This window comes from Pelophylax lessonae (assembly GCF_965119305.1).
Source record: "Pelophylax lessonae genome assembly, chromosome: 9".
In the NCBI taxonomy this organism is placed as follows: Eukaryota; Metazoa; Chordata; class Amphibia; order Anura; family Ranidae; genus Pelophylax; species Pelophylax lessonae.
The window spans coordinates 126956513-126979691 of record NC_138776.1 but is presented as its reverse complement, the minus strand read 5'-3'; the positions used below and the strand labels follow the sequence as shown (position 1 = coordinate 126979691).

Sequence of the window (23179 nt, the reverse complement as noted above, 5' to 3'; positions counted from 1 at the left end):
GAACAAACAGCGGAAATGACCACAGACTTTTCTAGCTTGCCTCAGGAGATCTTGGAAGCCTGGGTATCTGCTCAAGAAACACTGCATCACCAGATTCAGAATATGTGCCAAGCATGGAACATGTGTCAAGTGTCCCTGTTGGAGGGCGGAGAGAAGGTTGGTGCTATTGTCGCATACAACCATTCCTGGCTCAAGCTGTGGTGGTGTCAACCATCTCTGAGCCTGCCCCTGCAGAGCTGACAGAATCTCTGCACCGGTATGACTCCTATCCCCTAAACCGAACAACTGAAGCACAACATGGCATCTTTTAGCCTGACTGCTTGTGTAGCCCCTTGACCGCTTAGGGAGCACTGCTGCATCAGAGGACAATTGAGCAGAAGAGGACATGGAGGAGGTGATGGTGGAGTAGCCAGATGTGGCAGAACCAGCACCAGCTTTTTGGAGGCATGGTGGCAAATCAAGCTGCAACACCGAACCCTGTCCTGCATCCTTCCCAGCTGCCAGCAGAGTTACCCAGTGCACCGTGAAAGAAATGTAACGTCCCTGTCCATGCCTGCTGGACCAAGAGTCAGCAGTAATGTGCATCTTCCTGCTGACTGCTTTGTTTAACAAAGCCAAAACACTACCTTCCCCATGACGGTTGAGAGCCGGAATGGCCTTACGCAAAAAGAAATGCCTTTTTGGGACCTGCCACTGTGGTGCAGCACATTCCACAAATTTTCGAAAGGGAGCCGAGTCTACCAGATGAAAAGGCAGCAACTATAATGCTAGAAATTTGGCCAAGCTAGCATTAAGTCGCTGAGCATGTGGATGGCTGGGACAGTATTTCTTTCTACGGTTCAAAAACTGGGGTAGGGAAATTTTCCAGGTGCTCAAGTCAAGCGGTGGTGTACTGCTAGTCTCTGTGCCACTCATTGCTATACCATCATCCATCTCAATGCTGGTATTTGAGAAGGCATGTGGTATAGTAGGGTTAGAGATCACAGATGAGGAGCAAGTTGATGTATGCTTGTTTTGATCTGGTGCCTCTTTCAGGTGCTGTTGCCAACGTACTGCATGGCAGGTCGTCATATGCCTTGTCAAGCATGTGGTGCCCAAGCGGCTGGTGTTCTGGCCACTCTTTATCTGCTTTAGACAGATGTTGCAAACAACAACGCTGCGGTCTACTGCACAGATGCTGAAAAAAGCCCACACTAATGAACTTTTTGAAGTCCGTGGGGATTTTGCAGCACCCTGCACCTGTGGAGCTCTGTGCTGTGGCGCAATAGGTTGGCTACTGCTATGGCGGCCCCTGGAGCACATCCTGCCTCATTGCAGTTGTGCGACCTCCACATCCTCCCCCTCCTCCTCCTCCTCTATCCTGTCAGGCACCCAAGTACAGTCAGTGACCTCATCATCCCCTCCCTCCTCGTCACTGGAGTAAACTTGGAAATATGCTTCAGCTGTGGCAACATGACTGCTGGTTTCTTGTCCATCATTGTCACCCCCTCTCTCTAGGCTCACGTTATTCCCTTCATCAACCTGGGAACCAACATCACAGCTTTCAAATTGCTGCACATCCTCCAGCAGCATGACAATGACACTATGATCGAATAGTTCAGGTGACTCCTTCGTGCATGATGGTGGGGCAACTGAAGGATGTAATGTTCCGGTACCTTTGGTACCCTAAATTACACTTTCCACAAGTGTATGCGCCCTACCATTTACTTTTGGAAAGGTGCGCATACACCTTTAAGACTGGAGCTGTCATCACTCAGCGCCGGACTAGATGGCTATTTAAGGCGTCGGTTCTCACTCACATGTGTTCGTTCAAACACCCTTATCTGGATGCTAACCTTGCTTGAAGCTTCCATGCTTGCAAGCTTACTTCGCTGACGGAACCTCGCTGCGCTGATCCCTGTATCCTGCTACTGGATCATCCGCCTCTCCTGAACCACCCTTCGGCTGTATCGCTAATAGTGCTAAGTACCCCGCAGGGGAATTCTCTATAAACTTATACTAAGCTTACACTATCTAGCTCTGCATAGTAGAGACTGTTTATCACATCTGCATAAACTAGATTGCTAGCTCTTGAGACTACTGCTACTTTTCTGCACTGGGTTGATCTCTTTTGTATGTCCACCTGCTATTCTATCATCTGCTATCATACAACATTGCTAAACCTTCCTGCATCCATCTGCTACTGTCTCACCTTCAAGTGTCTATCACTCAACCTATCCCTCAACCTTCATCATTGTGTTACCACATGCATAAAGTCACTCTAAGAACCAGCTTGCTAATTGTGTGTATTTACTGGCTGAAATAAGACCTTCCACACATGATGAGTCATTGAGGTTGGGAATGGTATCTCAGCATATCTCTTACATGACTGCTGACGTGGAACTATTTCTGCAGCTGAAAATCCACACCATATAAAAACGCAGGAGCGTTACAGATTGAACGAACCTAAAAATGGATTCAGCAGAAATAGTTCCAGAAATAACCACTCAGGTGACACAATTAAAACAGCAAGTATCTGCCTTAATACACGCACTTGCTGAATTAAAAGAAGACAATCAGGCTCTGTCGCAGCAGGTAATTAGACTGACACAACTTACCTCTGCTCAGTCCCCTGAACCCAAGATAAATCCCCCTTTGGTATTTACAGGCGATCGCAAAAAATTTCGCGAATTTAAAAACGCATGTGAGTTACTTTTTTTGCTAAAACCTCGTACCTACCTTACTGATCACATTAAGGTTTGTACTATTATTTCTTACCTATCAAGCGATCCTCGAGCCTGGGCAGATTCTCTTTTTGAGAAAAACGACCAGCTTCTCAACTCCTATACCTTGTTCCTGGCAGAGCTCACTAGCCTATATGATGACCCCAATAGGCAGAGTACTGCTGATCTTCAGTTAAGATCCTTGAAACAAGGAAGGAGGCCTGTGGAAGACTTTGTCGCAGAGTTCAAGAGATGGACCCTTGATTCAGAATGGAATGATGCATCTCTGAAAACCCAATTTAGGCTTGGCCTATCAGAAGCCGTTAAGGACGAGCTCGCCCGAGCGGATCTGCCAAAAACCCTGGATGCATTAATACAACTCAGTATTACCATAGATAGAAGACTACGAGAAAGAAAGGCTGAAAAGATGGGAATGCCATTATCCGTTTCCTCTCGGAGTCTGGCCGTTCCTATGGAGGTAGGAACCATACGCCCACCGCTATCAACTATGGAAAAAGCCAAAAGACGAAATGAAAATCTCTGCTTGTACTGTGCATCCCCGGATCACAAGATAAACGTCTGTCCCCTAGTCAACAAAAAGAAGGGTGAGTGTTCACATGTCTCTCTAGGCGGATTGACAACTTCATTCACTAACCCCTACATTTCTGTTTTTTTGACATTACAGTGGGACCAGAACAGGATTACTACTAAGGCCATGATTGACACAGGATCTTGTGGAAATTATATGGATATATGTTTTGCTGCTTTAAATAAAATTCCTATTATTTCTAAACTCAAACCTGTCTCAGTAAGTCTTATTACCGGTGTTCCGTTATCCTCTGGTCCGATCACCGATCAGACACAAGCACTTCTAGTCACTATTAACGAGTCTCATAGGGAGACTTCTACCTTCGATTTAATACCATCACCCCACTTTCCCATTGTGTTGGGACTTCCCTGGTTGCACACACACCAACCAACCATAGATTGGAAGAAACGGTCCTTGACCTTCCCTTCTTCTTATTGCGAGGAAACGTGTAACCTCCCGTTTTCCGGGAAGATTCTGTCTGTGGTGACAGATGAGATTGCACCACTATGTTATCTCTTTCTGAGGTTTTTCTTGAGAAAAATGCTCAAGCATTACCTCCTCATCGAGACTATGATTGTAGCATTGATCTACTCCCAAATAGCAAATTGCCGTTCGGTCATGTTTATCCTCTTTCACAGGATGAACTTGCCCATCTCAAAACCTATTTGGATGAGAACTTGGAAAAAGGTTTTATTAGACCTTCCACTTCTTCCACAGCAGCAGGACTCTTTTTTGTTCGCAATAAAGATTCAAGTCTCAGACCTATCATCGACTACAGGAAATTGAATGCTATCACAATAAAAGATCGCTATCCTCTACCGCTTATCCCTGAGCTCATTGAGCAGGTACGTGGAGCTACCTATTTTTCAAAATTAGACCTGAAAGGAGCATACAATCTCATTCGAATCCGTGATGGACACGAGTGGAAGACTGCGTTCAGAACTAGATACGGATTGTTCGAATATCTTGTGATGCCATTCGGCCTATGCAATGCCCCTGCAGTTTTCCAACGATTTATAAACGATATTTTTAAAGACTTACTAGATGTCTGTGTTGTGGTATATCTGGACGATATACTTATATATTCACGGACCCTGTCTGAACACATAAGACATGTAAGACTTGTATTATCGAGATTGCTTGCACATAATCTTTATGTGAAGCTGAAGAAATGCTTGTTCCATAAAGATGAGGTACTCTTTCTAGGCTACATCATATCCAAAACAGGAATCGAGATGGACATGAGTAAAATATCCTGCATTCAGGATTGGCCTACACCAACTACACGCAAGGCGCTACAGCGATTCCTGGGATTTTCAAATTTCTACAGGAAGTTCATAAAAAACTTTTCTGCTATTGTGAGACCCCTCACACAGCTCACTAGCATAAAAATACCATTTAAATGGTCAGAAGAAGCAAATAAGGCTTTCCACTTGTTAAAGACAAGGTTTACTTCCGCTCCCATATTACGCCATCCAGACCCATCCCTCCAATACATTCTGGAGGTAGATGCGTCAAACCTGGCAGTAGGAGCAATACTCTCCCAACGACCTACCCCCACTTCACCACTTCATCCAGTCGCCTTTTTTTCTAAATCCCTGAGCAGTCCCGAGATAAATTACCCCGTGGGTGAGAAGGAACTGCTTGCTATAAAATTGGCTCTGGAGAATTGGCGACATTTACTCGAAGGCACCCAATTACCAATAAATATATACACGGACCATAAAAACCTCCAATATCTTCAGACTAGCAAAACTCTCTCGCATCGACAGGTACGATGGTCCCTATTCTTTCTAAGGTTTAACTTCCTAGTGACCTACACACCTGCAGATAAGAACAAAAAGGCGGATGCACTATCACGACTAACTGAAGAAAACTACTTTGAAATTCCTTCCGTTCCTATAATACCTCACAAACGCATTATTGGAGTTGTCCGTTCCTTGAAGGAAGAGGTTCTGCATGGTATAAGGTTGGATTCACCCCCACCACAACTAACTACCGATGCAGAAGGCTTCCTCTACTACAACGACAAACTTTATATACCACCTACCCTACGCACCAAGATCTTGGAATTATCGCATGATGTGCCTATGGCAGGACATATGGGTATGACAAAGACTTTCAATTTGATTTCTCGGCAATTCTGGTGGCCTGACATGAAAACATCTATACAAAAATTCGTCTCTTCATGCAATGTCTGTGCCAGGTCCAAAATTGACACTACGAGACCATCCGGTCTACAATGCAGTCTACCAATACCCCAAACTCCATGGGAGGTTCTGTCATTGGACTTCATTGTAGAATTGCCTCCTTCCAAAGGATTTAATACCATCTTGGTGTCAGTGGACCATCTGACAAAGATGGCACATTTCATTGCTATTCGCAGACTACCTTCGTCCAAACAAACGGCAGAACTCCTGATGAAACATGTCTTCAGATTACATGGTATCCCAAAAACTCTTTTGTCTGACCGTGGATCCCAATTTATTTCTAAATTCTGGCAAGAACTATGTCACATACTACGGATTGAGCGGAAGCTCACTTCTCCTTACCATCCGCAGACCAACGGACAGACTGAAAGAGTCAACCAATGCATCGAGCAGTATTTACGTTGTTACACTTCTTACCAACAGGATGATTGGTTGGATCTTCTCCCCCTGGCAGAATTTGCCTACAACAACGCAACTCACAGTACAACCAAGCAGAGTCCGTTCTACTTGAACTATGGGTTCCATCCCTCTATTCTCCCTCCACGCATCCTTCCTTCAAATAACCCAGTAGCCTCAGACTATCTTTCCCAAATAAAGGATTCTCTGGGTTTACTAAATACTACCATTGCACACGCTCACAGTCAACAAAAGAAGTACTATGATCTTCGTAGAAGACCTTCTCCACAGTATACTATCGGGGACCTCGTTTGGCTCTCAACAAAAAACTTGAGACTGAAGATCCCTAGCAAAAAGCTTGGACCTCTGTTCTTGGGACCTTTTCCAATCAAGAAACTTATTGGAAAAGCTGCAGTGCAGCTTACATTGCCAATGGACCTAAAAATCCATCCCATTTTCCATGTGTCGCTACTAAAACCCCATGTTCCGGACCAAGGAATAAGGCCTAATATTCCACCTCCCCCTCCTGTACAAGTTGAAGGTGGAGAAGAATACGAGATAAAAGAGATTCTGGATTCTCGTATCTACAGAAGAAGACTTCAGTACTTGGTTAGATGGAAGAACTATGGGCCCCAAGACGACACCTGGCTAAACACCTCTGACATACATGCCCCTAGATTAATCCGCAATTTTCATGCGAGATACCCAGACAAACCAGCTCCAGAGGCCTTCAGGAGCAGGCCTTAAGGGGGGGGTATTGTAATGTTCCGGTACCTTTGGTACCCTAAATTACACTTTCCACAAGTGTATGCGCCCTACCATTTACTTTTGGAAAGGTGCGCATACACCTTTAAGACTGGAGCTGTCATCACTCAGCGCCGGACTAGATGGCTATTTAAGGCGTCGGTTCTCACTCACATGTGTTCGTTCAAACACCCTTATCTGGATGCTAACCTTGCTTGAAGCTTCCATGCTTGCAAGCTTACTTCGCTGACGGAACCTCGCTGCGCTGATCCCTGTATCCCGCTACTGGATCATCCGCCTCTCCTGAACCACCCTTCGGCTGTATCGCTAATAGTGCTAAGTACCCCGCAGGGGAATTCTCTATAAACTTATACTAAGCTTACACTATCTAGCTCTGCATAGTAGAGACTGTTTATCACATCTGCATAAACTAGATTGCTAGCTCTTGAGACTACTGCTACTTTTCTGCACTGGGTTGATCTCTTTTGTATGTCCACCTGCTATTCTATCATCTGCTATCATACAACATTGCTAAACCTTCCTGCATCCATCTGCTACTGTCTCACCTTCAAGTGTCTATCACTCAACCTATCCCTCAACCTTAATCATTGTGTTACCACATGCATAAAGTCACTCTAAGAACCAGCTTGCTAATTGTGTGTATTTACTGGCTGAAATAAGACCTTCCACACATGATGAGTCATTGAGGTTGGGAATGGTATCTCAGCATATCTCTTACATGACTGCTGACGTGGAACTATTTCTGCAGCTGAAAATCCACACCATATAAAAACGCAGGAGCGTTACAAAGGAGCAGCTGTGGAGAAGGAGCCCATGGAACGGGCCGCTTTGGCATCTGTGGTGGTAGGCAAACTACTGTAAGCATGGGTGTCAGAGGAGGATGAGGATGGCTTATTGATCCACTCCACCAACTCTTCCACATGTTGTGGCTGAATAGCACGGGCAGCACTGGAAATAAAGGATGGGCGTGCCCCGTCTGCAGAGGATGTCGACTGTGACCACCAATTTTCACAATGGACACAGAGGCTGCTTGCCCTCTTTTCATGGCCTGTGAGCGTCGGCCTCTCCTTGTCAGCCTTTCGGACATGATGTTGATACAGATCAATATAGGGTATGCGCAACTGACCAATAGATACTCAGTGACCTGATATGATGTCATCTATAGCCCTATAGATGATCTGTGCTGCTTATAGGATGTACCCAAGTGACCGATGAAGAATACTCTCACTGATATCTAATGTAATCTATAATCCTATAGATGGATGATCTGTGATGCTTATAGAATTTTCCACAACTGACCAATGAACAATACTCTGACTGATATCTGAAGTGATCTATAATCCTATAGGTCTGTGATGTGTATAGAATTTTCAAAAACTGACCAATGAACAATACTCTGATTGATATCTGAAGTGATCAATAATCCTTTAGGTCTGTGATGCATATAGAATTTTCCACAACTGATCAATGAACAATACTCTGACTGATATCTGAAGTGATCTATAATCCTTTAGGTCTGTGATGCGTATAGAATTTTCAACAACTGAGCAATGAACAATACTCTGACTCATATCTGAAGTGATCTATAATCCTATAGGTCTGTGATGCATATAGAATTTTCAACAACTGACCAATGAACAATACTCTACCTGAAGTGCTCTATAATCCCATAGGTCTGTGATGCATATAGAATTTTCCACAACTGACCAATGAACAATACTCTGATATCTGAAGTGATCTATAATCCTATAGGTCTGTGATGCTTATAGAATTTCCACAACTGACCAATGAACAATACTCTCACTCATATCTGAAGTGATCTATAATCCTTTAGGTCTGTGATGCGTATAGAATTTTCTACAACTGACCAATGAACAATACTCTGACTGATATCTGAAGTGATCTATAATCCTATAGGTCTGTGATGCGTATAGAATTTTCCACAACTGATCAATGAACAATACTCTGATATCTGAAGTTATCTATAATCCTATAGGTCTGTGATGCTTATAGAATTTTCCACAACTGACCAATGAACAATACTCTGACTGATATCTGAAGTGATCTATAAACCTTTAGGTCTGTGATGCGTATAGAATTTTCCACAACTGAGCAATGAACAATACCCTGACTCATATCTGAAGCAATCTATAATCCTATAGGTCTGTGATGCGTATAGAATTTTCTACAACTGACCAATGAACAATACTCTATCTGAAGTGATCTATAATCCTATAGGTCTGTGATGCATATAGAATTTTCCACAACTGACCAATGAACAATACTCTGATATCTGAAGTGATCTATAATCCTATAGGTTTGTGATACTTATAGAATTTCCATAACTGACCAATGAACAATACTCTCACTGATATCTGAAGTGATCTATAATCCTTTAGGTCTGTGATGCGTACAGAATTTTCCACAACTGACCAATGAACAATACTCTGACTGATATCTGAAATGATCTATAATCCTATAGGTCTGTGATGCGTATAGAATTTTCCACAACTGACCAATGAACAATACTCTGACTGATATCTGAAGTGATCTATAATCCTATAGGTCTGTGATGTTTATAGATTTTTCCACAACTGTCAAATGAACAATACTCTCACTGATATCTGATGTAAAAGAAGGAACTGGCGCTGCACTGTCTGATATGATGTAAAAAAAGAAATCTCTCCCTTCCTGACACACGTACCTGGCCCTCCCTACACAGCTAGGAATGAATCACTCACTGGCGCTGCACTGTCTGATATGATGTAAATAAAGAAATCTCACCCTGCCTGACACACGTACCTGACCCTCCCTACACTGCTAGCAATGTCTCTGCACTGTCTGACAAACTCCAAAAAAAGCTACTCTCACCCTGCCTCACACGCGTGCCTCTCATTGTCTCCTCGTCTGCACAATGACACTACACGCTGTGGTTGCACAAGCAGCCTTTATGTAGTGTGGGGCGTGTACTTGGCCCCTGAGCCATGATTGGCTAAAGGCAGCCTGCCTTTAGTCCAATCATGGCAGAGATCATTTGATTGGCCAAAGCATGAGGTCAGGGTGCATGATTTGGCCAATCACATAACGTGCTGCACGCACGGCGTGTGTGCAGTGCATTATGGGAATCTTGAATTTAGATTTAACCCCCTGATCACCCACAATTAACCCCTTCATTGCCCTGTGTCACTATTATAGTGTACAGATCTTTTTTCTGATCACTGTTCTAGTTTCACAGGTGATATCAGTTAGCGTCAATTCAGGACAGTGTCAGATTGCCCACAGTCTTTGACAGCCAGGTGCTTTTTTACACTAGGTACTTATACATTTGTTGACCAAAATGTCCAAACAGAGGTACACTAGTGAAGAGGCCTACACAATGCTGAGCATGACAGATGAGAGCGATGGGGAAGCTTTACTGTCAGAATCAGGCTCAGTATTCGAACCTGACGATGGAGTAGTGGTCCCAGGCTATACATGTAGTTTCCGGGTTTTTTGAGGGAAAAGTTAGCAATGTGGAGCTCCCCAAATGTCCAGACTACATGGGGAGCAGTGGCAAGATTGTTTGGGACTTGGTGTCACCCTTATTTGGAAACGGGTACCATTTTTAAGTGGACAACTTCTATACAAGCGTGCAAATTTTTAGAAACCTTTTTGATTTTGAAATTGGCGCATGTGACACCATGCGACCTAATCGCCAGGGCTTCCCCCAACGGCTTGTAGATAACCAACTTAGACGGGGGGAGAGAGCCTGCTTGAAATCTGATACATTTCTTGCAGTGAAGTGGGGGGATACACGGAATGTTTTCGTTCTGTCCTCCATTCACGCAGATACAACAGTCCAAATTGCAACGGCGACTGGTGTTGTTGAGAAAGCCCCTCTGTGTCCACGAATACAACCTTAACATGGGAGGGGTGAACTTCAATGACCAGATGATGGCGCTGTACTTAGTTGCCCGTAAGGCCAGACACTGGTACAAAAAAGTGTCTGTATACTTATTTCAATTAGATCTGCTGAAAGCTTACATGTGCTATACAAAGCGTCAGGATGATGATCCTTCTTAAAATTCCAGCAAGCGATCATCACAGCTCTTCTGTATCCAGAAGGTGCTGTGGCCCAAATTCACAATCCAGATGCATTGAGCTGGCTGCATGAGAGGCATTTTTCGGATGTCCTCCCTAGTACCCCTACCCAAAGAACACTCCAAAGAAGATGTCGTGTCTGTAGGAAACGTGGATTTAGGCGTGACACCCATGATTTTTGTCCCTTCTGTCCTGGCCAACCTAGTCTCTGCATTAGGGACTGTTTCCGACGCTACCACACACTAGTAGAATATTAGTATAGGGTACCGCACGGCACAGTCTAGGGCACAATTTTCACACAGGGTCTCGAAAGATGTTGGCTATCACATTTTGAGGGACCCTAGCCTGAAACAGTTTTTTACAGTTACAAAAAATGTTCCAAAATTAAATAAAAAAAATTAAAAAAGAATTAAAAAATAGCCAAAAAAAGTTGTAATTTTATTGAGTTATTTTCTGTTCTTACTCTACTACTCATTCTATTTTTACTGTACTTTATAATATACTCTCACCATATACGTAATCAATGATTGTAGCGCTGTAGGAGGTGATTTCACCAAGGCAGTTAAAAAAATATGGCGAAGCATAGGGGAGTAAAATTAGAAAGAACAACTGCGCTAATCCAACAAAATAAAAATAAATGAGAGCAGCAACTTCAAGTGTGACTAACACCCCAAAAGCAAATAATAATAACAAGTCGCGCTAAGAAGCATAGGGGAGATCCGCCCTCTGTCCACCCCATCCCCTATGGTTTGCAATACATGCTCTTTTTAACACTTTTCTTGGCGGAGATTTCTTCATCACATTGATTGATATGAATGGAGGAATCTGCTATGTTCTTTTTTTTTTTGCGTCAGCCCACGGGCTGAAGGAAAAAAAAAACATTGCATGTATGTCCATCATTAGAAGTGGGTGGATGCGCAGAGGTCTATTGGTGGGCATACACACACTTTCTGGTATCATTTTTTACAGCCAGCAGTCAGCTTTCACGTAAAAACAATCCTAGCAGATAATTGGCCGCTAGACTGCTTTTATAAGCAAGGGGAGGGGACTCCCCCCCTCCCTTCCTGCTGCCTTCCATGGTTTTCTCGGGCTCTCCTGTCCCACTGGGTAACCCGAGACTGCAGCCAGTGGTTCTGTCAGCTGACCATAGAGCTGATTGGAGACCAGAATGGCTCCAATCATCTTTATGGTCTAAGATACCGGAAGCTACGAGCATTTAATGACTTCGGTTTCGCCAGATGTAAACAGCGCCATTGGGAAATTGGGAAAGCATCTTATCACACCAATCTTGGTGTGGTTAGACGCTTTAAGGGCAGAGGAGAGATCTATATCCAATAGACCCAATTTTTTTGAAAAAAGAGTACCTGCCACTACTTATTGCTATCATATGGGATATTTATATTCCCTGTAATAACAATAAAAATGATTTAAAAAAAAAATGAAAGGGAAGGTGTCAAAATAAAATAAAAAAGCAAAATAAATGATAAAAAAATATATCAAGCACCCCTGTTCTCCCTTGTTTGCACGCAAAAGCGAACGCAAGCATTGGTCTGGTGTCATATGTAAACAGATAATTGCGCCATGCATGTGAGGTATCGCTGCGAATGTCAGATCGAGAGCATTAATTCTTGTAGTAGACCTCCTCTGTAAATCTAAAGTGATAACCTTTACCGGCTTTTAAAAATGTACGTAATTTGTTGCCACTGCATGGGCGTACGCAATTTTAAAGCATGTCATGTTTGGTATCTATGTACTTAGCATAAGATCATCTTTTATATTTTAGCAAACAATTGGGCAATATATAGTGTATTTGTGCATTCAATGTAAAAAAGTGTTTTTTGTTTGCAGGAAATTGCATTTGGAAAATCTTTGCGCAAATACCATGTGACAAAAAAAACAAAAAATACCATGTGACAACGCCATTTTGTTCTGTAGGGCCTCTGCTTTAAAAAAATATATAATGTTTGGAGGTTCACAGTAGGGATTGACCGATTATCAGCAAAGCCGATATATCGAGGGCCGATATGCATTTTTCCCGATATATCGGAATCGGCCCCGGAGGTTACCAATATTGCCGATATTTCGGGAAAGTGCTTGTACCACACTTGTGCAGCTAGAGGCATCACCCCAGGACATCACTTCCGGGTACTGTCTGGCGCCAGATTAAAAAAAATGACAGCATTCAAAACCGCCAAACATGGCATTTTGAATGCTTTTAAGTGCAGAGGAGGGGTTTGGGGTCCACAAGAGTACCTGGCAAGAAAAAAAAAAAATAAAACATTTTTTTTTTAAATGTACAAAAATATTGGTGCATATCGGCCGATACCGATATGCTTTGGCTAAAATATAGGTATTGGTATCGGCAACGAAAAACCGATATCGGTCGATCACTAGTTCAAATTAAGTTTTAGTAAAAGAAAAAAAAATTATTTTTCATGTAAACAAAAAGTGTCAAAAAAGGCTTGGTCTTCAAGTGGTTAGAAGAGTGGGTGATGTGTGGAATAAGCTTCTAATATTGGGCATAAAATGCCAGGACAGTTTAAAAGACCCCTTTTTAGAAAGTAGACACCCCAAGCTATTTTCTGAGAGGCATGTTAAGTCCATGCAATAGTTTATATTTTGCAATTTTTTTTACACAAAGTCGTCACTTAATGATATATTGCTCACACATGCCATGGTTATATGTGGAATGACACATCAAAATACATTTTGTTGCTTCTCCTGAGTACAGGGATACCACATGTGTGAGACTTTTTGGGAGCCTAGCTGTGTACAGGACCCTGAAATCCAATCACCGCCTTCAGGTTTTCTAAGAGAATAAATTGCTTACTTTACTTCCTCTCTACCTATCACAGTTTCAGAGGCACTGAATTGTAAAGATAGCACACCCCCCCCCCCCAATAACCCCCTTTTTGGAAAGTAGACACTCCAAGCTATTTACTGAGAGGCGTGTTGAGTCCATGGGATATTTTATATTTCGCCAGGACCCCTGAAAATCAATCACTGCCTTCAGGCTTTTTAAGGGTGTAAATTGTTGATTTCACTCCTCACTACCTATCAGTTTTGGAGGCCATGAAATGCCAAGACAGCACAAAACCCCTCCAAATTACTCCTTTTCGGAAAGTAGACACCCCAAGGTATTTGCTAAGAGGCATGGTAAATATTTTTTAGCTACATGTCTTTGATTAAAAAAAAAAAAAAAAAAAAAACTCAATAACCGTATATTTATTGGTTTGCGCAAAAGTTATAGCGTCTACAAACTATGGTGTAAATACTGGAATTTACGCAGCTTTTACTTTCTGACTGACTATCTCCTTTCTTGAAGTGCTAAAATGGCAGGGCAATATAACCCCCCCCCCCTCCCCAATAACCCCTTTTTTGGAAAGTAGACACCCTAAGGAATTTCCCTAAGTGGCAGAGTGGCATGTTGAGCCCATTAAATATTTAAATTTTGTGTCACCGGCGCTTGAAAAATGACAAAAAAACAAAATTACACAAAGTTGTCATTGAAATGATACATTGCTAACACATGCCATGGGTATATGTGGAACTACACCCCAAAATACATTCTGCTGCTTCTCCTGAGTATGAGGATACCCCATGTGTGAGACCTTTTGGCAGTCTAGCCACGTACAGGACCCCAAAACCAATCAGGCTTTCTAAGGGCATAAATTGTTTATGTCACTCCTCACTACATATCACAGTTTCGGAGACCATGAAATGCCAAGATAGCACAAAACCCCCCTAAATGACCCCTTTTCGGAAAGTAGACACCCTAAACTATTTGATGAGAGGCATGTTAAGTCCATGGTATATTTTATATTTTGCCACAAGTATCTGGAAAATTACACATCTCTTTTTTTTTTTCACAAAGTTGTCACTAAATGATATATTGGTCAAACATGCCATGGCTGTATGTGAAATGACACCCCAAAACATTCTGCTGCTTCTCCTGTGTGAAACTTTTTGGCAGTCTAGCCACGTACAGGACCCTGAAAACCTTCAGGCTAAAGCCCCGTACACACGTACCGATCGTCGGCCGAACGATCGGCAGTCTTTTGTCCGGGGCTGTCGGTGTCTGTTGAAAAGTGCAAAAGACTGCCCAAGAATTTTGTCCGCCGACTACAGCCGACTGCAGAAGTGATGTCATGTAATGGTTAACTTTCCCTGTGTTTTTACTTTTCTGAGCATGCCCAGTCTTGCAAATCTGCTGTCTGTCGGCCGAATTCTGTACTGACTGGCGAACAATCGGCCGTTCTGGTGTCGGCATACAACAATTTTCATGCTTGCAAGACAGATTCTTTTAGGCCGAAAGTGTGCTGTCGGAAGCATCATACTAACAAGCCGAAAATCGGCCGATCGTTCGGCGGCCGAACATTTTCGGCCGACAATCGGTACGTGTGTACGGGCCTTAAGAGCGGAAATTGTTGATTTCACTCCTCACTACCTATGACAGTTTCGGAGGCCATGAAATGCCAAGACAGCACAACCCCTCCCCCCCAAAATTACCCCTTTTCGGAAAGTAGACACCCTACGCTATTTGCTGAGAGGCTTTTCGAGTATTTTGCAGATCTCGCTTTTTTTCACAAAGTTTTGAAAATTGAAAAAATATTAAAAAAATCCATTTTCCTTTTCTTTCTTCATTTTACAAAACAAATGGGAGCTGAAAAATACATTTTGGCCTAAATGTATGACAAAAAATTAGTTCATTGGATATTTTTTTATAAGAAAAAAAAAAAAATGCCATTTTTTCTCAAAATTTTCGCACTTTTTTTGTTTTATTGCAAAAACTAAAAACCGCAGAGGTGATCAAATACCACCAAAAGAAAGCTCTATTTGTGGGGAAAAAAGATGTAAATTTCATTTGGGTACAGCGTTGCATGACCGCAATTGTCAGTTAAAGTAATGCAGTGCCAAATTGCAAAAAATGGCCTGGTCATTAGGGGGGCAAATCCTTCCGGTCCAGAAGTGGTTAAAGTGAATAACTCAACACCAAGTTCACTATATGGACCCCTTATCTACTTATACATGTTGATCATATCCCCCCTTAATATCCTCTTCTCAAGAGAGAATAAATTCAGTTCCTCTAATTATTCCACATAGCTGAGCTCCTCACGCACAGACATATCCTTGATATTATCCTCTTACAGCAGAAAAGCACACAGAAAAGGCCATTTTATCACTTGACCCCCAGACATATACTCCTCATCAAAATGTAGCTCTAAATCTGGGTGTAATGTATAAATAAGTGAATTTTTAATGCATGCATATAGTAGAGCCAGAACAATCTATTGTCTTATAATGCAGAATAATAAGAAATAAAGGGACATTATGTAGTGGCTATATTACAGTAGTATGCAAGCCTGAAAACATATGTATATATTGTATAGTATTTAATAAAATATAAGGTCACAAAAAAGGTCACAGAAAAATTAATGAAAAAAAAAAAACACAAAATGTGTCTCTTAGCAAAGAATATGAATAGGTACATAGAAACAGATATAAGATGCATTTAAAGCTAGAGATGTCTGGTCACTGCTGGCACTTTAAATGATAATAGTTTATTTACCTCATTCTGCGTTGTTGTCTTCAAGTGTATTGCCTATGCCGTTATCTGGAGCGTCTTGATGTACCTGTTTGATGAGGTCCTCTATATATATATAGATAGATTCATACCACGTGACCATGTTCTATGATAGTAAAACAAAGAATGGAAACTGAAACTTGGTGCTTGCAGAGAAATTGCTTGGGCAAAAAGCCAGAGCAGCACAAGCAGCTACTGGGGCCAGGGGTTGGAAGAGGGAATCAGTAGGGGGACTGCTGAGAAAATGTAAACATAAAAAATCTGGGTACATGTTAAAATAACATACAATCATCACTGAATTATTAAATATTGAATTAGATACACCTATTAGGATATAGGAATGGGATTGACACCAGGGGTGTTGCAAGGCAGGAAAAAGACCTGTGCCCATTGATGCAGCCTGATTAGTGCCCATCAGCTTAGCCTCACTAGTGCCCATTAATGCAGTGTCATCAGTGCCCATCAATGCAGCATCAGTGCCCATCAGCTCAGCCTCACCAGTGCCCATCAATGCAGCCTGATCAGTGCCCATCAGCTCAGCCTTACCTGTGCCCATCAATGCATCCTGATCAGACAGTGCCCCTCAGCTCAGTCTCACCAGTGCCCATCAGCACAGCCTTACCTGTGCCCATCAATACATCCTGATTAGACAGTGCCCCTCAGCTCAGTCTCACCAGTGCCCATCAGCACAGCCTTACCTGTGCTCATGAATACAGCCTGATCACACAGTGCCCATCAGCTCAGCCTTACCCATGCCCATTGGCACAACCTTGCCAGTGCCCATCAACTCCACCTTGCCAGGGCATGGGAAGAGGGGAGCCGCTGTTCTGTCGAATAATGCCTCCTTTGAAAAATGTGTCAGACGAACTGCGCATGAGCAATACGTGACATCACTCCAGCTAATGTCTCAATCAGCTGGCGTGACGATTATACTGCCATGCGGAGTTTGTGGGATGCATTATCCAACGGAAGACAGAGCACGGAGGGACTAGAATCTAAATGTCAGATTCTGCCTCGCTCTTTGGGCATGCACGCGACAAAAAACTATAATTATTGGGTGGATTATTCTTATTTGATATTCTTACTGGAAAATTGCGGGAATATTGTCGTGAGTACAGAACACACAGCTCTGACCGGGACACATGAAGGGGCATTTTGGCGGGGACACTGATGTAAAGGGGCAATTCGATGGGGACACTGATATAAAGGGAGACTCTGATGGGGACACTAATGTAAAGGGGTACTCTGATGGGGACACTGATGAAAAGGGGCACTCTGATTGGGACACCTGATGTAAGGGGGAACTCTCATGGGAACACCTGATGTAAAGGGGCACTCTGATGGGGACACTGATGTAAAGGAGGACTCTGATGGGGACACAAATGTAAAGGGGCACTCACATGGGGATACTGATGTAAAGGGGCACTCTGATGGGGGATACTGATGTAAAGGGGCACTCTGATGGGGACACTGATGTAAAGGAGCACTCTGATGGAGACATTGATGTAAGGGGGTACTCTGATGGGGACACTGATACAAAGGGGCACTCTGATGGGGACACCAGATGTAAGGGGGGACTCTCATGGGAACACCTGATATAAAGGGGCACTCTGATGGGGACACTGATGTAAAGGAGGACTCTGATGGGGACACAAATGTAAAGGGGCACTCAGATGGGAATACTGATGTAAAGGGGCACTCTGATGGGAATACTGATGTAAAGGGGCACTCTGATGGGGATACAGATGTAAAGGGGCACTCTGATGGGGACACTGGTGTAAAGGAGCCATCTAATGGGGACACTAAAGTAAAGGAGGACTCTGATGGGAAAACTCATGTAAAGGAGGACTCAGATTGGGATACTGATGTAAAGGGGCACTTTGATGGGAACACTCATGTAAAGGAGGACTCTGATGGGGACACTCATGTAAAGGAGGACTCTGATGGGGGCACTGATGTAAAGGGGCACTCTGATGGGGACACTGCTGTAAAGGAGGACTCTGATGAGGACACTGATGTAAAGGAAGACTCTTATGGGGACACCCAATGTAAGGGGAAACTCTCATAGGGACACCTGATATAAAGGGACAATCTGATGGGGACACTGATGTAAAGGAGGACTCTGATGGGGACTCTGATGTAAAGGGGCACTCTGATGGGGAGACTGATGTAAAGGGGTACTCTGATGGGGACACTGATGTAAGCGGGAACTCTCATGGGGACACCTGATGTAAAGGAGGAGTCTGATGGGGACACTGATGTAAAGAAGGACTCTGATGGGGACACTGATGTAAAGGGGCACTCTGATGGGGACACAGATGTAAAGGGGTACTCTGACGGGGACACCTGATGTAAAGGGGCACTCTGATGGGGACACCTGATGTAAAGGAGGATTCTGATGAGGACACTGAGGTAAAGCGGCACTCTGATGGAGACACTAATGTAAAGGAGGACTCTGATAGGGACACTGGAGTAAAGAGGCATTCTGATTGGGACACTGATGTAAAGGAGCACTCTGAAGGGGGACACTGATCTAAAAGAGCACTCTGATGGGGGCACTGATGTAAAGGGGAACTCTGATGGGGACACCTGATGTAAGGGGGAACTCTCATGGAAACACCTGATGTAAAGGGGCACTCTGATGGGGACACTGACATAAAGGAGCACTCTGATGGGGACACTGATGTTAAGGTGTACTCTAATGGGGGCACTGATGTAAAGGGGCACTCTGATGGGGACACTGATGTCAGCGGGAACTCTCATGGGGACACCTGATGTAAAGGAGGACTCTGATGGGGACACTGATGTTAAGAAGGACTCAGATGGGGACACTGATGTAAAGGAGAATTCTGATGGGGACACTGATGTAAAGGGGCACTCTGATGGGGACACTGATGTAAAGGAGCCCTCTGATGGGAACACTGATATAAAGGAGAACTCTAATGGGGACACTCACGTAGGGGAGGACTCTGATGGGGACACTCATGTAAAGGAAGACTTAGATGGGGACACTGATGTAAAGGAGGAGTCTGATGAGGACACTGATGTAAAGAAGAACTCTAATGGGGGACACCTGATATAAAGGGGCACTCTGATGGGGACACCTGATGTAAGGGGTAACTCTCATAGGGACACCTGATATAAAGGGGCAATTTGATGGGGACACTGATGTAAAAGAGGACTCTGATGGGGACACTCATGTAAAGGAGGACTGTGATGGGGACATCTGATGTAAGGGGGAACTCTAATGGGGACACCCGATGTAAAGGGGCACTCTAATGGGGACATTGATGCAAGGGGGTATTCTGATGGGGACATTGATGCAAGGGGGTACTCTGATGGGGACACTGATGCAAAGGGGAACTCTGATGGGGACACTGATGTAAAGTAGGATTCTGATGGGGACACTGATGTAAAGGGGCACTCTGATGGGGACACTGATATAAAGGAGCACTCTAATGGGGACACTCACGTAAGGGAGGACTCTGATGGGGACACTCATGTAAAGGAAGATTCAGAAGGGCATATTGATGTAAAGGGGCACCCTAATGGGGACACTCATGTAAAGGAGGACTCTGTTGGGGACACTCATGTAAACAAGGACTCAGATGGGGACACTCATGTAAAGGAGGACTCTGATAGGGACATCTGATGTAAGGGGGACTCTCATGGGGACACTGATGGAAAGAGGCACTCTGATTGGGACACTAATGAAAAGGGGCACTGTAATGGGGACATTGATGTAAGGGGGTACTCTGATGGGGACACTGATGGAAAGGGGCACTCTGATGGGGACACTGATGTAAAGGAGGATTCTGATGGGGACACTGATGTAAAGGGGCACTCTGATAGGGACACTGATATAAAGAAGCACTCTGATGGGGACACTCACGTAAAGGAGGACTCTGATGGGGACACGCATGTAAACGAGGACTCAGATGGGGATACTGATGTAAAGGGGCACTCTGATGGGGACACTCATGTAAAGGAGGACTCTGATGGGGACACTCTCGTGTAAAGCAGGATTCTGATGGGGACACTGAGGTAAAGGGGCACTCTGATGGGGACACTGATGTAAAGGAGGAGTCTGATGAGGACACTGATGTAAAGGAGGACTCAGATGCGGACACTTATGTAAAGGAGGACTCTGATGGGGACACTCATACAAAGGAGGACTCTGATAGGGACACTGATGTAAAGGGGCACTCTGATAGGGACACTGAGGTAAAGGGGTACTCTGATGGGGACACCTGAAGTAAAGGGGCACTCTGATGGGGACACCTGATGTAAAGGAGGATTCTGATGAGGACACTGATGTAAAGAGGCACTCTGATGGAGACACTGATGAAATGGAGGAATCTGATAGGGACACTGATGTAAAGGGGCAATCTGATGGGGGACACCTGATGTAATGGGGCACTCTGATGGGGACACCTAATGTAAGGGGGAACTCTCATAGGGACACCTGATATAAATGGGCAGTTTGATGGGGACACCGATGTAAAGGAGGACTCTGATGGGGACTCTGATGTAAAGGGGCACTCTGATGGGGAGACTGATGTAAAGAGGTACTCTGATGGGGACACGGGTGTAAGGGGGAACTCTTATGGGGACACCTGATGTAATGGAGGACTCTGATGGGGACACTGATGTAAAGGAGGACTCAGATGCGGACACTTATGTAAAGGAGGACTCTGATGGGGACACTCATACAAAGGAGGACTCTGATGTAAAGGGGCACTCTGATAGGGACACTGATGTAAAGGGGTACTCTGATGGGGACACCTGAAGTAAAGGGGTACTCTGTTTGTTTTTATATTTCTTTATTAAATTTTCCAGGTAAAAAAATTATTTACAACACTCCAATCGCTGGAGAATTTTTTCATATACATTTTACACATATTACCTTTTATCCCTTTTTTTTTCCCCCCCCTCCCTTCCTTATCCCCCCCCCCCCCCCCGTCTCTTCTTATCATTCGACTCCTATTATTTCTCTGTATTCCCTTGTGTCCTTAAACTCTTGCCACTCATCCCAAATCTCCTCTTCATTCCCCTGTTCTTCCTCCTCCCAGGTCCTCAGCTGCTCCAACTTTCTTATTTTCTCTACTTTTAACAGCCATTCTTTCCTGGAGGGGGCCTCTTCTTTTTGCCAATTAAAGGGAATCAAGCTCTTAGCTGAGTTTAATAAGTGAGGGAGTAATGTTTTTTTATATTGTTTCACTGACATATGGGTTCCATGAAACATGCATTTCCAAGGATCCAAGGGAATATCTATTTTAGTAATTTTACTTATTAATTCTATAACTTCACTCCAGAATACTTTAATTTTTGGGCACTCCCACCATATATGGGCTATAGTCCCTACCATCTGACATCCCCTCCAGCAAAGTCTTGAACTCTCTACCTGAATTCTTCCCATCTTATCAGGAGTGTTGTACCACCTTGTGATCAATTTATAGTTCATCTCCTCCGTGTTGGTGTCTATCGCGGATTTATGTACTAATTGAAGGCTCTTATCCCACTGTTTGTTGTTACTACACGGGCCGAGGTCTCTTTCCCATTTTTCTTTTAATGTTATTCCTCTCTCTTTTGTTATTGTTAATAGTATTTTATACACATTCGAAATATTGTTTATTATCTTATCTTTAAGACATAATTGCTCAAGAGGGCGGAGGTCGTTTTTATCTCTCAATGGCTGCGGTAGTGACAATGTGAAGTGCTTTAGTTGGATATACCTCCACTCATTTATCTTCCAGTTTTCTTTCCTTTGTTTCAGCTCCGCCAAGGTTATAATTTTCCCCTTCTCTACTATATCCCCTAATTGTGCTTCTCCTTCTTCTATCCATTTACCCAATTCCTTCTCTTCCCCTGGTGCAAAAAATTTTGTGCCCTGTAACGGGATCAGTGGTGAATTGTGTTTCCAATTTTCTTTTTTATGTATATTATCCCAAACCTTAATAGCATGTCTTGTGATTATATGCGTGTTAGTGTCCAGATTTCTAAACCTCTCAGGTATCCATATAACTTTTGCTAGGTGTGTACCACTCATCGTGCTTTCTATTACCACCCAATTTCTATCATTATTTTTTTTTGTCCATTCTATCACCCTTGTGAGTATTGCTGCAAAATAATAATTTTTAAAGTCGGGTAGGGCTAGTCCCCCTTGTCCCTTACCTTTACATAGTGTAGTGTACTTTACCCTTGGCTTTTTGTATTTCCAAATAAAGCGGGATATTAATCTTTTCAGTGTTTTAAAAAATACTTGAGGTAATGAAATCGGAATCATCTGGAATTTATATATAATTTTTGGCAGGATTATCATTTTTATCGTATTTATTCTCCCTATCCAGGAAAAAATTCTCGGAGATAATCTATTTAATTCTGATCTTACTTCATTCAGAAGTTCTAGAAAATTTGTTTTGTAGAGTTTTTCTGGAGTTGGGGTTAATTTTATCCCTAAGTATTTAATCTCATCTTTTCTCCAGTTGAACTGAAATTCTTTTTTTAACATCTCCTCTTCTTGTTTAGGGATATTAATATTTAATATTTCTGATTTTTTTTGATTAATTTTTAAATTGGATAGTTCTCCATATTGTTTCATTATTTTAATTATGTTGGGCAAAGTAATCCTCGGATTACTTATGTAAAGCAGGATATCATCTGCAAAGGCAGATACCTTATGCTCCACTTGTCCCACCTTTATGCCCCCGATGTCCACACTATTTCTAATAGTTGCCAGTAGTGATTCCAAAGATAAGACAAATAACATCGGAGACAAGGGACATCCTTGTCTTGTTCCATTGAGCATTTTAAACGAGTCTGACAAAGTTCCATTGACCTTTACCTTTGCAGT

General features: G+C 43.2%; 1 long non-coding RNA gene and 1 pseudogene across 2 annotated transcripts in view; one reads left to right on the top strand and one right to left on the bottom strand.

The window, feature by feature from the left end:
• LOC309563233 (interferon-induced protein with tetratricopeptide repeats 5-like) overlaps positions 1–16351 on the bottom strand; it is a 36314-nt pseudogene extending 19963 nt beyond the window's left edge. Inside the window, exon 1 of the transcript XR_014226215.1 lies at positions 16312–16351. The product of XR_014226215.1 is annotated as an interferon-induced protein with tetratricopeptide repeats 5-like (transcript). The remainder of the gene's footprint in view (positions 1–16311) is intronic.
• LOC309563237 overlaps positions 1–23179 on the top strand; it is a 566624-nt gene that overhangs the window by 22567 nt on the left and 520878 nt on the right. The window lies entirely within an intron of this gene.